We start from the raw sequence: 15931 nt of genomic DNA on the forward strand, positions 1-15931 counted from the left end.
AGAACGATCTGAAGCCACAATTCTTTCATAGAGTGTATTGTGTCACTCTAACCATGCTGTTGCTATTACTGCTACATCTGCTGCCGTTGCTTTAAACTCTACTCAGCGGGCAAGTAAAGTTGTACAAGGAATAGACTACTTTGAGCCGTCCAAATTCCATTATGTGAATTTAAGCTTTTTTTGTATTAATAACAGCATTAGTAATACAATGCGTGCTCAGAAACGTTACTTATTAGTTTATGAAGCAATATTGTTCCGACAATTTGCGGTCTTCAAAAAGTAAACGCTGAAGTTTTTATACTTCCTTGTGAGCAAATCACCTTTGATTTAGAAAAGGGAAACTTACTCCCCTGTTGCTTTCATTGCAATATCTGAATCGAGACCCAAGCGCTAAGAAGGCTGAATAACGCAAAAGTCATAAACCCGATTTTAATTTAGATACACATTTTCTAATGCAGCCTTCATTACAAGACAGTCTATTTCTCGAAAGCGTGTAATGTGAAAAAGAGAAAAACGAAAATATATGGATGACAATATTTAAAAGATGAAGATTTTACTTTTGAGAAAACCGCTGGTTTTACAACTTTGCTGTGCTTCCTGCATCATTGTCAGTGTTATAAACTGGGTGTGGAGGTAGCGATCACTTTGTAGAGCAGTTCATAGGCCGGAGCTGTTCAGACTACTCTTCTTATTTCTCAAATGCTTCCATCATTTTTTTCACGCTAGGACGCGAGTGTGTACATGTGCTTGGTTTTCGTTTCACTGATTCTCATTGAAGATTTGGGAATTAACGACGAAAGAATCAGTTGCCTCGGAAAGCAGAAGGTTTGGTTCACAACGATCTTGAAGACACGCCCATGTAGAGCACAGTGTGATATTTGTACTATAAAAGACCAAGTGCTCAAAGTGACGTCTGCGTTTACCGTTGAAACTTGCTTCAAAGTAAATCAAGACGTATGTCTCTCTCGCTGTGTGTGCTCTTATCTGTCCATCTCTCTCTCCTCTTCTCTCACTCTGGAAGTCTGTGCAGAGTATCTGAAGGGGATGTAACACCACTTGGCAAAGAAGAAAAATTCTCAGAGACAGAATAAAAAATCATTATTCTCTTCTCAGTCAGATTCACAGCTCAGACTCACACTCAGACAGAAGCTCAATGCTGTACTGCTCTCTATCCTCACAATCCAGAACCAGAAGATATTCAGACAATCAATACTGCTACATGAACAATATCAGACAGAACAGCCTGGACTCAAGTCACATTTCCCCCTTTTCCTCTTTCTCCCAGCCCTCTTAGAGACATAAAAGAGCTCCTGATTCTCCTCTCTGTGAACTGGGCTCAGGGGTCACTGATCTGGCAGCTGTGGGCTCTGTTCCAGGGCAGAAGCAAGAAACTTCAATAAACCCTTTCCAGGACTTCCAGCCCTTCAGTATTAGTTTCTTTAATGTATATCAGCCTCCAAACATGTTTTTTAAGTGTTTTATAACACAAGTGAGTGTGGAATTATTTTTGTATTTATGTAATAAACACCAGTATTGACACTCTGATCAGTATATTGATTATTAGTAGCCAAAGGCCGATGGTCGTGACTAAAATAGTGACCAGTTGACCAGTCTGTAGCTCTGAGCAGTGGGACTCAGATCACACAGAAGAAGATCTGTCTGTGTGTGATTCCACAGCAGCCCTGGGATTCAGCTGCTCTCACAAGTGTCTCACAGACAGTCTTATAAATGTACAATTAGATGAAGTCTTGTTACAGTTATAAAGTTAAGTGAAATCATCAGACTACCTATAGAAGTGAGAGCTTGGTGGAAATAAAACCAGTATACACCTCCAGGATCAGGAGTCTGATCCTCCTGGCTCTTTTACTCTGAAGATTCGTGTAAAACCCTTAAAAGTGCTTATTTCAGGGACTTGTGCTCGTTCTCTACTGCTCCACACGGGTACGCTTTGTAACGCATTAATCTGTGAAGTAAACTATTTTTTTTCTGTTTAATGATTTTCATTCCTCGGTTTGTCGCTCTCCTTCTCCAACTGTTATAAATCGCCTCTCTTCACAGCCCGGTTTAGTTTTTTGGAGATGTTATATTTGTATGAAAACCAGGAGTCTCCTCCAGCAGAGATGCGCTATTTTTTAAAACTTTTTTTATTAAACGTATAGAATTTACAAATTTAACTACAACCAGAAGATTAAGAAACATGTACAAGAGAAAAAAACACAACAGAAAAAAACAGATAACCACCAGAGGTAATGAAGTAAATTATGTGATCAAATTGTATTTTTACAGATGCAGCCATTCAAAGTGCGCGTCACAGACACGTACCGCAGGTGACGTCGCTCAGTATGACGCAAGATGACGCGTGGCACCGCAGTACGTGATTGGTTGACCGACAGGGGCACTCGTGGTCCGTTGGTCTGTCGTAGAAAGACTTACAGTAAAAACGTCTTTGCTGTGCCCGTTGTAGATATTGAATTTTACCACTGAAGGGAAATCTTAGTAGCTGAGCATAAAAAGAATAGGAGCATACTGTAACGCGTGTGAAGGCCATAAACGATATTAATTTTGGAACATAAACATACAGTATATACTGTAGCTGGTCTTGGTACTTTAAAGAAAAAAATACACACCAGTATTCCATTTCTCCCTAAACATTTTAAGCTTTGAAGTCTTTAACTAACATGATACCGGAGTCAACAAGCATACTTTTAGAATTTGATTAAAAGGGAATATAATATGGAATCGCGTATCTAAAGAATTTAATAACGGTATTCGTGTGCTGCGACAGGGCTGTGTAGGGCTTTTTCGCCTGCCTGTTCATGCGAGCTGTCTTCTAGCCGACTGGTCTAGGTGCGTGACTAGCAACTGGGAGGTTGTGTGATCGAATCCAGCTGGTGCCGGACTTTTCTTTTAACAAACATTTCTTCGAAAAAATAGAATAGCGATATTATGGACAATAAATTGACTTTTATATTTCAAAATATCGCAACATGAACGATATTTGCGATATTTTGAACATATCTTCCCTTCTGACAGCGGTTCCTCCTTCTATTGTGTGTGTGTGTGCAACAGAGTAAATTTTTATAGAGAAATGGAGGCTGGACAGTATGCGTTACAATATAAACATTTATATTGATTTAAATCGTGTTCTGATTTAAATCGCAAACGCGTGTTTAATTATGTGTTTTTTAATCATAATCAGGCTAATGCATTTCTACATTTTCTGTATGAACCAGCTTAGAGGTTCATACAGAAAGACAGCTTGTGTTTAAATTGAGTGTAAGGTAATTTATGCTTCTAAAGTCATGGTCAGCATTTATTATTGTACTGTGCTGTAAACTTTTTCTGTGCCTAGTCACATTATTTTATAGCGTTTTTATTGCGTTATTAAATCCGGTGGCGCTGTGTGTTAGAGTAGTTTCCTGACTCCCTTGTCACATGGTCTGTGATTGAATCCCATAGAACTATGACTTTATTTTTTAACAAACATTTCTTTGAAAAAATGAAACGTTTCCCTTGGTCAGAGATTAAATAAAACCTCACTCGCACCAAACAAATTTATATTTCTAAATATCACAAAATACGTTCATTGTCTTCCAATCGAGTCGAGTTGACATTGGAAGCCTGCCACACCCGGACTGTTAAACCAACGCATTAGCACGTCAAAGCCCATCGAGGGTATTGAGCCAGTATTGCCTTTAGTATTCCCCCCTCTCCCCTCAATTCAATTCAATTCAAGGTGTTTTATTTGCATGACAGATGGGTACAAGCAGTGTTGGGTATGTATATTGTAACGCTTACGGCAGACAGGCACTGTGTAAGAGCCGGCGCACCAGAGCAGCGCACCGAGGGAGCGTCTGCATTTCTAACTTAGTTTTTAAAATTAGTCAAGCAATATGAAGCATCTCCTTTTACTTAGTGCCTGAGCATAAAAAGAATAGGAGCATACTGCAACGCGTGTGAAGTCCATAAACGATATTAATTTTGGAACTTAAACATACAGTATATGGCTGGTCTCGGTACTTTAAAGAAAACATACACACCAGTATTCCATTTCTCCTAAACATTTTAAGCATCGAAGTCTTTAACTAACGCGATACCGGAGTCAACAAGCATACTTTTAGAATTTGATTAAAAGGGAATATAATATGGAATCGCGTATCTCAAGAAATTAATAACGATATAATTATATTCATGTTGCAAAAGAACTGCAACGGACATAAAAACTCCCTTGCTTTTAACAGAGCGTTCCATAATTTCTAACTACGAAAATGCCAGGTGAAAGGATTTGTAAACATATTTTGTTAAAGCAAGTCAGAACCCATTCAGAGCCTACATTACATTTTAGCGTTTCATTCTGAGCAGAAGACCCTCACACCTGAAGAAGGGGGAGGTGTTTTTCGCTGGAAATCTCGCCTGCTTCTACTTTACAACCGGAGTGCTGGCTGTGACGAATTAAACCGGTATTACAGGTTACAATCACAGACTATGTGACATGGGAGTCAGGAAACTAACACAGCGCCACCAGATTTGATAACGCTATGAAAACGCTATAAAATAATGTGACTAGGCACAGAACAAGTTTACAGCACAGTACAAAAATGCTGACCATGACTTTAGAAGCATAAATTGCCTTACACTCAATTTAAACACAAGCTGTCTTTAGCCCTCTAAGGTGGTTCATACAGAAATGTAGAGATCCAGGCTCAGAACACACAGCTTCATTAGCGAATACATATGCAGGACAACTAGAGAAGACGTTTTACAGAGGATGGATTTTTAGAAACATCCCATCAGTGACATCACTGAAGTCAACTCCTAGGTACTGTAACTGTCGTGTGGATAGTTTCACAAGAATCAGACAAAGGTTTAAGCATCGCTTGTTCTAGATAAAACTGCAAAAAAAAACAACAACCCATAATGTACTTCTTTGCGGCTCTGTTTGCCCAAATCATATATTCACAACGTGAAATCTAGAAAATAATATTACGTAACCAAAATCCGCAATATGGAAACAGAACCTGTGTAATTGTTGATAGATGATGTACTCGTAACATTTTTTCAAGACGAACTACAACATTTAAAAAATGACTTGTATGTACTTGATATCTCTAATCAATCCACGGGTCCCAGCACGAAACGAAAGTAAAACGCATACCGTTTCGCGCTTCTTATTAGTTGCTCAAAAGTAATTTGACCGTATGAAATGCATAATATAAACCTAGAAACATATACGTGAGTAGTACTTAAGCACTGTAGTATCGGTGTTAAGACATACCTCTCAAATACTGTAAATCAAGTTAAAAATATCTCAAGATTCTGGTCATAATGAAACCATGTTTCGTGTATGTTTTCTTTAAAGTACCGAGACCAGCCATATACTGTATGTTTATGTTCCAAAATTAATATCGTTTATGGCCTTCACACGCGTTGCAGTATGCTCCTATTGTTTTTATGCTCAGCTACTAAGATTTCCCTTCAGTGGTAAAATTAGATATGAATATTCAATACTTAAACGGGCACAGTTAAGACATTAAATATACATATACATACTGTATACAGTACAGTTTGCATACGGTAATATGTTTATGTCCCTAAATCAATCTCTTTTATGAGCATGTGAAAGGCATGGTGAATCACTGTACTTTGCATGATTGGAAAAAAATGCGTGATTGCGAAATGCTGTGGCGTTACTTTTACAAAGACGGTCAATGAAAAAAAGAATGTGGACCAGGGCAATACTTTGAGTTTACAGCTTGTCCAAGGTCATTTATTATTAATACTATTATTAATATCTTCGTTAAAGACTTTGATGGCTACAGCTCAAACATGAGAGGTTGAGCTTTATTAGCTCCACCTTGCGGAAATTCCGGATACTATTATTTTGCTAGCGGTATTTACCGGTAACTCGCGGTATTTACCGGTAGCTTGCGGTAGACTGCGTACAGCGTACCGGAAAATAATGCGGTATCGCCCGCGCATTTTGAATGGCTGCATCTGTACATATATCATGTTTTCCTTGCTTTATTATTTCTCAGTTATTTATAGAATTTAAATAGTGTTTCAACATGCATGCGTTTCCTGTATAAAATAAAAATCAGCACTCACTTTTTTACAAAACAAAAAAAAACGCTTTTCTTTTTGCAACATTTCGAGTACCTCTGGCATTCATGAAAAAGACACAAAAGCAGCAGAGACGCGCTCTGTCTGTCAGAATAAGCGCTGTGACGTCACAGACACCAGCCAGAGCACCGGGATCAGAGAGAGAAAGAGCGCGGGAGGCGCACGGAGCTCACGGAGAAGAGTTATTGATCACTTATCTATCGACAACCAATTATTTCAACTGAAGAACCGTAGAAAAATCGATTAACTTCACCGATTGGTGAGTACTGATTCTTTTCTTGACCCTGTTTAAGTATCTAGAAAACAGTTAATAAAGACTGTATCGACCAATTACCATAGTGCGTTTAGGGTTCATAATATTCAATCCGAAATTAAACAATGATTATACATATTATTATTTAGGTAACTGTATCCTAGAGATAGAAAATGATATTTCAAGTTCATAAATGTATGTAAGTAACAGTTTAAATGCATTTTTCCAGTGTTTATAAATCATAAGAATGGTAACCACGGCGACAGGCGCCTCGTCACTGCACGCGTCTAAGTGTCTCGCATTTGTCACAGAGAGCGGTGTGACGTCACGAGCAGCAACTAATACTAATATCAGTGTCTTCATGTTAATATCAGTGAGATTACAACTGGTAGTTTTAATGCTAGTGTTCATGTGAGTATTAATGACAGTGGCACTACTGATTGTTTTAGTTTAAATGTTCATATTCATGTTAATATTAATTATAATTATTGTGTTACTGTTGTAGTATTTGTAGTATTTATATTTGTGTTATAGTGTATCTGTAGGTAAGTGAGTTTGTGGTATCTGTGCGTGTGTGGGTGCGTTTCTGGAAGTGTGTGGTGTCTGTGTGTGTGGAGGTATGTGTCTGTGAGCTTGTTGTGTCTGTTAGTGTGTGAGCGTGTGGGGTCTCTGAGTGTTTGGTGTCTATAAGTGTGTGTCTATGAGTATGCATAGTGTCTATTTGTTTCTGTGAATGCATGCCTGAGAATGTGTGTGCATGGTTTGTGTCCGTGAGTGTGTGGTGTCTGTCAGTGTGTAGTTTTATATTTGTAAGTGTATGTGTGGGCATGTCTGTCAGTGTGTGTAGTGTCTATGTGAGTATTAATGATGATAGCATTACTGATAGTTTTAGTTTTAATGCAAGTATTTATGTAATATTAATGATACTTATAGTGTTAGTGTCAGAGTATTAACACTCATCATCATCATGTTAGTATTATTAGTCTAGTAGTAGTTTTTGTCAGTGTTAGTAACAATGATAGTGTAAGTTTTGGTGATTGTGTTACTGTTGTAATATTAGCAGTATCTGCATAAGTGTTAGTTATAGTGTGTCTGTACCTAAGAGTGTATGTAGGTGTCTATGTGCGTATATAGTGTCTATTTGTGTATCTGTGAGTCTGTGAGTGTATATATGTGAGTGTGTGAGTGTCTTATTGTGTGTATAAATGTGTGATGTGTCTGTGAGTGTAAATGTGTGTGAGAGTGTAGGTGTACAGTATATCTGTCAGTGTGTGTGAATGTGTGTGTAGGTGGGCTTGGGTTTCACTGATGTGTCTGACAGAAGTGACCCATCAACAGGTGTTGAGTTCCAGAGCCGCTTGCAAATAAAAACACTTTCTAGAGTCCAGGCCAACTTCCAGAGAGCTGTGAGTTCTCTGTTTTTATCAGTATTAGTAATAATGACAGAAGTAATTCCCACGCAAATGATTATTAACCAAGACAGACATCAGAAAATATTGCCTTTGCAATGATGTCACTCCTCTTCTTCATGAATTTTCTTTAATGACAGGACATTTCTCTGTCTGAGTGCCTGCTGCAAATAGTGTGACTAGCCATTTCTCTCCAATATTTTCTAGTTCAGTTATTTATCGCATATGAAATATTATTCTCATTAAGAATATTTTACCTGCAAAGTCACAGTGAAACTACTATGGCAAATGAACGTTTTATGGGTGGAAAACGTTCAAAAGACTTAATGCTCCAGGGAAGGTTTGAACACACAACCTCATTATAACTCCACTGTGCACAGCTACATGCATACCACACACTGACCAACTGTGCCACTGGACCTCTGTAAGGCAGGCTCCTACACCGATTGTAAAACTGGCACAAACGTAGGGCGAAACACGGGGTTTTGGCTGTGGATACATCTCCACATGGGTGAAAGGAACAGTAAAATAGTAAGGTAAATAAAAGATACTGAAATATACAGTATGTGCTCACTGTAATGTAGGAAGAGGTAGTCAACAAGCAAAACAGCTTTGTGGATAATGTGAAGTGACATTGTTTTGTGTCAATTAGCCCACGAATTGTGCTTCATGTGCCTTAAGCTGTGCAATTTGTATGGTTGTTGAATGAGATTGGTTTCTTCACAAGCCCGGTCAATTGCCAGAGGAGAGCTTGCCGACACACACCTTCATGAAGACTCTCTTTAAGATGATTACACCTTTCATTGTCAAGTCGCCTCCTTTGCATACAATAGTAGCACCAACACTAAGAGAAAGGATGAGAAATGGCATTTATCAAATGATTGCAGTGTTTGTTTGACTGAGGATCCTTGTGTGCTGAACTGGCCTCTGGAGAAGTGTAGTGCAGTAAAGGAGAAGATTTGTGTCACTCAAGGCTGTAACGGAACAGAACAATACAATGACAATACTTTTATGAGAGTAAATATTACTGGTGCATCACAGTTCTTATAATGGTGAAAACAGGAGCAACTTCTCTACAGTTTTGACTGAAGTATTTAAACGGCAAGAAATAATATCACTATGCAATTAATTAATGCAATTGAGCTCCTCTAAATGTTCTAGTCTGATGAAACAATGTATAGAATTAGGTGACAATATCAGAATTCATTCAAATACACAAGATTAATTTTCAGCAGCAAAAATACGCTCGAAAATATTTTACAAGAAAGAAACCTTACATTCACCTAAATCAACATTCACCCTCTACGTTAGCAGAGAACAGTAGGACAGTAAGTTAGTGTCACTGGACACTCTGTCACAGAGGCTGATCTCTTCAGACCTCGATGAGTCTTCCAACTTGTCTTAGCTGTTGAAGAAGCACCTGTTGAATCTCAACCAAGATTTCCTGAGAAATCGTTCAGCGAGCGATTCCTCCCTCTGGACTCTGCACTGAGCTGAAAGCTGCGCGAATTCCTCAGTGTATGTCCTGTACTGTTACATGCGCACTTGTGTAGATTATCTACTTGGAGAAATGTGACAAGAACACATAGAACTTTTTCCATATGTGAAGGAAAATGCTAAAGAGCCTGAAAACTTTGAACATTTAAGTTTGCGTGCTTTATATACTGTATATTCTTTACTATACTTTACTTTACATACTTGGGGTGGAGCAGTGGCTCTGTGGCTAAGGATCTGCGCCTGTGGTTGGAAGGTTGCTCATTCAAATCCCTCTGCCAGCAGAGGAATCCTACTCCACTGGGCTCCTGAGCAAGGCCCTTAACCCCAACTGCTCCAGGGCACCATACAATGGCAGATCCTGTGCTCTGACCCCAGGCTCTCTCCTTATCTGTGTGCCTCATGGAGAGCAAGCTGGGGTATGCAAAAAGATCATTCCTAATGCAATAAATTGTAAAGGGTTAATCAAGTGATGTTATTATTATTATTCCTTACAGCAGAGCAAACAAATTGTTACAAAAAACACCAGCTAATGTCCACCAGCGGAATTAACATGAATATACTGTAAAGTGCTGTTACTTGGGAGTGTTAATCTACAGATAAATTAAACAAATGGCATTTATAGCTCTAAAGAGGTTGACATAGACGTCTGTAACAGATCTTTTCAGTTCATTGCTGTTCCTCTGACTTGGTGAGCCTTTGGAATTTTAAAAGCGTTTTGCTTGCCTCTCATGTGGTCTGTGTACCAGTCCATTAAGAGCCGCACTGTCACTGTGTCGTGTGTGGTCCTACACAACTACACAGCCATCTACTGGAGTCGTCTTCTGTCCATTGCAGTTGAGAACAGATTTAATACGGAGCTGCGCAGAAATTTCTGCGGCAAATATCGCTGCAGAACTAGCCCGTGCACAACAACGAAGAGAAAAAGAAATACCACAGGGTTGCCCATAAGAGGGAAAAATAGAAATCAATTGTTCAAACAATTACAACACTCGTCCTCTTACAGTGGTCTCATGTTATTTTTCTTGCCGTAAGAACAGTGGGATTGTTCAACTGTATTGTTCCCCAAATGGTTGAATAATAATAATAATGATAATAATAGTGGTGGTAGCTGATCGTTCTTGTCCGTGGCCGAGTGACCTGTGTGAATACAGTATGTTGATTTATTCTCCTCAAGGCATCGCATTAGCAATTCAAAGAGCGTGGGTTTTAACCCATTCAGTGCTTATTTCAACTAACGCCATGTTCCTTTTTCTAGGTCTTCACATAGTTTACAATGTAGAGGTATCTTTAGTAATTAGAAAAAAGCTGCACCTCGGAGATCCATCTCACAAAAGCAGACTTCTTAAAGTGCACTTATGAGCTGTAGAACCTGAAGGAGTTCTCTCTCCTGGATATTAAACATGCAGATAATGAAATCAGTGATTTATGATTTCTGCAACCTTCCAATAAATACATCTAAGACATGTAACAAACCCATTGTGCAGCTCCAGTGGCACAGTTGGTCAGTGCATTGTACTTATATAGCAGTACATAGTGAAGTCATGCTGAAGTTGTGAGTTCAAGCCTGTGGCAGTTTTGCCTGTGATTTTAGCTACAGAAACTTTCTGTTGGATTTAGGTTGGTTCTTCTGTTACTTTTTCCGCTCGATGGAGCTTTATTAATGCAGGCACACCTGCTTCCTCGGCATTTTATTTTATCGCTGCTCACAAACCAACATACTGCAGACACCTCTAATACTGTCACTGCTTGTGGGCCACATGTTCCTGCTGTCAGCCTGCTATACCATGCTCATGCGTGTCTAGAAACATTACTGCTCTAGTACAAGAGCGAAAGACCAAACGAAATCGCACCCACTTTGAAAAAATCACGTTTGACAAACCATAGGATGACAAGAATGGGATTCTTTGGTTGTTTGAGTACATAAATCAAAGACACTGCGTTCAGCATATTCACATCAGGCACTCGGAAAGAGATAAACCCAGAGAAAATCTTCTCACATTTTAATCTGTAACTGCAGGATTCAACAAATTGTTAATTGTCTCAACTTCACTTACAATTTTTAAACAATTTACAAAGCCCACAGTGGATGACATTTGGTTCCGGCACACATCAGTTGCTTGGAATATCATTGTAATATTTAATTTGCTTTCCCGTCACACCACTTTTATTAATAATGAAGTTTATCAATACACGTTTGTTTAAAACATGTCATTTATTATTGATACAGTTTCATTCTGTCTTTATTAGGAGCTGTATCACAGCTAATGCATGTAAAGCCTTAAGTATGTGATAGTGAGAGTTCAGTTATCCCAGGGAGTGAAGAGAACTGAAATTTAGTAAATACATATTTTAATAGAGTGTAAATCTTCAAAGTGTTCTGTCACTTCAAAAGCAAATTACAGGAGCAGGGATTGAACCCACATAGACATTTGCTTACTGGGCTTAAGTCCAACACCTTAACCACTCAGCCATCCCAAAAAACAGTTTCAGCTTTGTGTTACACAGTTCATTGAATATATTTGTTCATTGAATATATTAATTTAATATATTTGTTATATTTTTGAATGGAATGGGACTGTACACTGGTGGTTCCCAGGGGAAAACGGGGTTATTGAGCCATTGGGTATTCTGAGAATAAATTGGGTGGGTGAATGTAACCGTGTGGTAAAGTAAAACAGTCTTCTTAGATGAAGCGCTACAGATGCAGCCCCTGAAAGTGTATAAGACTTACATTTATAGTACTGCTGACACAAATGGAGCCTCTACATCAGACCGAAATAGCGATGTGTTCGCTTAGTTGTGGGTAGGATCTCCTCATGAATCTGTCTCATTCATCAGTGGAAATAGAAGCCGTCACTGTAAACTCGGACGTGATGTTCCGCAGATGTACAGTGTGCCTTTCCTCTTGTTGTATTCAAGAGTACTCACTGTGTGAGCTCCTCACTGCGTTTCCTTTTCTTTTCCTGTGATTATCTACGTGGAGTGTGGTGACAAAATAGTCTTGAACATTTTCGGTTTGTGAAAGGAAACACTAAAGAAAATACAAGTGATTAACTTTTAAAATATCGACAGTACAGCTAGAAGAGTGGAAGATAAAATACGATTTATAATTAAATTCACAATACACTTAAGGAAAACACAAACGCCCGAACAGGGACTTGAACCCTGGACCCTCAGATTAAAAGTCTGATGCTCTACCAACTGAGCTATCTGGGCTCTGGATGGTGAATGACACTGCTGTGATCCTCGCAAGTCACATGTCTCTTCTTGTGCCGAAGCGCAGTCATACAGTACCTGACCCGTCTGGAATGTCTACTGACAGACTTTATCCAGAAGCGACAGCACCACTCCCAGTAGAATGAGTGAGAAATACAGCATGACATGGGGAGGTAAGGGGCTCCCACAATTCATCTTTCCTCACATTACTGATTTTTTCAATAGCATTTTGACCTTTTTTCACATTCAGATTTTTTCGCATTTAATAAGATCTTTTAATCAACAACATTAAGAACGAAAACAAATGGAACATTTTTTGGAACAACAATTAAAAAAACTTTCAATGCCTTGGTTCTATAAGTGTGCACACTTTTTTGTTAAAAATTAAAAAACATTTTGTTAAAATTCAATAAATAGTCTATCAGCAGCAAGAAATTATTCTGAAAGATTTTTTTATATCATAAACTGTAAGACACAAAGAGAGTTTACAGGTCTTATCCTTCGCTTTGTCTTTTAAATCAAGCGTTCGGGATTCAAACCTGTGTTCGGACTGTTGTGTTTCTTGAATTTCTTGTAATCATCAAATGTCGTTGTTTGGTCCATCAGTTTTTTTCTCGGTTGTACAATGGAATTCGCGCAGTTTTCAGCTCAGTGTGGAGTCCAGAGGGAGGACTCGCTCACTGAATGATCTCTCAAGAAATCCCGGGTGAGATTCAAAAGGTGTCTTCTTCAACAGCCACGACACGTCTGAAGACCTCTGGATTTCCTGAATATGACATAAAATTAGTTCAAATCATTTGGTAGTTAACAGAACTAAATGCTTTAGAGGTACATTTAAAACAGCAGAGCAACACCGTAGCACTTCGAGTGTGCCTGAGTTTAATTGTGTGAACTTAGCTCTCTATGAACATGAGCAAAGAGTTCACATTCAACAGAAGATTGCAATGTGAGCACAGAAATATAAAGCACCTGGAGATGCCAGGACCTCATACATGCGAAGCATGCGCTCTACCACTGAGGTATATCCCCAACAGACTTATTAACGGAACTGAGATGTGCTGATGCTCTCTGAACACAATCCACCACTAACGAAGGATGCCTGCAGTTTCCCACTTTTGTGTTTCCTCTACTACAGAGTAAATTCATAGGAATGAAGAAATAAGGAAGGAAAAATAACCGCATCGAAGCTTCCAGAGATTGGTTAAAATGAATCCGTTATTTTTATATCCAGTCACACGGGCGGCGATGATTGATTTATCGACGGGGAGTGCTTTTTTACCTCCTCACTCGACTACCTTGATTAAACTACGCATAGAATAACAGCAGTACAGATGATTTTCATGGACCGACTTGTTTTGTACAACTCGAGTGATAAAGTCCTGTCTGCAAATATTGTAGAAGAACGAAAAAGGGCGAAACAACGCTCCAACCACAGGAATGGTAACAGGAAGGATCATGTTATTTAATATGTCCTTTGGAGATGCCTTGTCAACGCACACAGGCGTTAGAGCTGGACAAATAATTGATAGTGGTGTTTGTAAACAATCATGAAACATGTTATTTCTAAACCAGGAAGAAAGGAGCAGACTTAAACTTTAAGAGACAGAAACAACACCTTATCACAGCTAACATTAATTAAAATGACATCACAATAAAAGAGCGGAGCCTTGAGTGAATCAAATTAGTTTTCATTGGACGTCTGTCTCTTCATAACTTTGTAGGTGAGAGGGAGGATTGCGGAAATGTGCCGGTGTTTCTCAGAAGTGCGTTGGTGGTATAGGTGCCTTCTAAATAATTGAGTCGGGTTTGAATGCCGGTAAGTGCATCCCCAAATCTTTTCAAGAAAATCTGTGATCCGGTAACATATCTTTTGAAACTAGCATTCAAGGTAGGATACGTGTTCTTAAATACCAAAAAACTCTATAAGGAAAAAGCAGATCTCTGTACACAAGACGGCAGTGCGATCTTAGAATTCCTGTGTTGTTGACGGATTCAGAGTCCTTCTCAGAGGTCTTTGCTCGCCAAATAACTTTGCAGCTGAGGAAGAGCACCCCGGAAAATACCCAACACAACCAGCGAGCGTGTTGGTTGCTCTTGCTCTTAATGCAAGTGCTGTTTTTTTCAATCATTATTAACCAAAAACAGCAGCACAGGTAGGTCGCATTTGTGATTATGTCACTTCTCTGCTTCAGCAAGGTCAATAAAAGACTCTGAAAGTAGTAAAGCAAAACTAAACTCAAAATCATATTAGGAATTCTGAGCGATATATCCATACAGGTAATCCAATAAGAATGTTGAAATATTTGAATATCATCTCTCTATATATTTCGCTGCTTTTTACCAGGAGTAAAACTATTGGATTGAAGGAATGCTAACCGCTGGGTTAAAATGTATAGTTGTTATTTGGAGAAAACTGTAAACTCGTGATCTTATATGTTTTAAAAGACAGCACAGGAAAAAACGACAGTGCTGATTATTTTCCGGAGACGGAGCACTGATGACCTATCCGAGCTGATTGATAAAGCCCACCCAGTGGATACTCTAGCAGAACGTCAAAGAACATTCACCTCTGTATCCAAAGAAACCACAGGAACAACATCAGGAAGCACAATCAATTCCCCTTTTAATTTTTTCCTGTAAGGTATGCTATGTGAATTCATGAAGTTAATCCTCTGATCTCTTTTGACCACGAACAAAGTATTTCTGATGGAGCGCTATGTTCAAAGATTTAATAAGCTTTACCCCTGCCAACAATTCGGCGTGAAGAATTAAAAGTTTCACAGACAAAAGCAGCTCACCACCACAGCCAATATTAAATGTACTTGCCGGTACACTATCACGTGCACTGCCTCAAAAGTGATCTTGGCAGATGTTGTTCCCTACATAAAGCTGAACATGCCAAAGAGAATTTATGTTGAGAAAACAAAATATTTTTTCTGCCTTGATGTTAAGCTGACAGTCTGTCTTTTAGAAAGTCTATCACTAAACACCTCCCGCAGCCTAACAAAAAGCGCTTTTACTGATCGTATTGCATGTCTTAAAACACTAGCATTTGGCAGCGGTGGGATTCGAACCCACGCCCCCAGAGAGACTGGAGCCTAAATCCAGCGCCTTAGACCGCTCGGCCACGCTACCTTGCTCTGTACCCATCTTCCTCATATTGCTGGCTTGGACTGGGGACTTCAGCTCTTGTCGTCAGATCTAATGATATCATGACATGTGGAAGTGACTGCACCTTCATCTTCCGAGATGCTTTCAATAGCACAATCGCTACTTTCACCGGCAGAAACAGCAATAACGAAGGAGGTGGGATTCATCCTTTGTGCTGTTTGTAGGGGTGCAACTCTACGGTGATCTACTGACTTGAAGAGCAAAAATCAAAATCCTCTGCTACTACTGTTGCTTTTTTCTCATAGTTTCTTCAAATCCTTCATTT

General features: G+C 39.1%; 1 protein-coding gene and 2 non-coding genes across 3 annotated transcripts in view; all 3 read right to left on the reverse strand.

The window, feature by feature from the left end:
• LOC148825419 (uncharacterized) overlaps positions 1–15931 on the reverse strand; it is a 244459-nt gene that overhangs the window by 58794 nt on the left and 169734 nt on the right. The window lies entirely within an intron of this gene.
• Positions 12423–12495, reverse strand: trnak-uuu (transfer RNA lysine (anticodon UUU)). The gene has a single exon. It is a non-coding gene; the product is annotated as a tRNA-Lys (tRNA).
• On the reverse strand, positions 15549–15630 carry trnal-uag (transfer RNA leucine (anticodon UAG)). The gene has a single exon. It is a non-coding gene; the product is annotated as a tRNA-Leu (tRNA).

Source organism: Atractosteus spatula, chromosome 10, assembly GCF_055471065.1.
Source record: "Atractosteus spatula isolate fAtrSpa1 chromosome 10, fAtrSpa1.hap1, whole genome shotgun sequence".
Lineage (NCBI taxonomy): Eukaryota > Metazoa > Chordata > Actinopteri > Semionotiformes > Lepisosteidae > Atractosteus > Atractosteus spatula.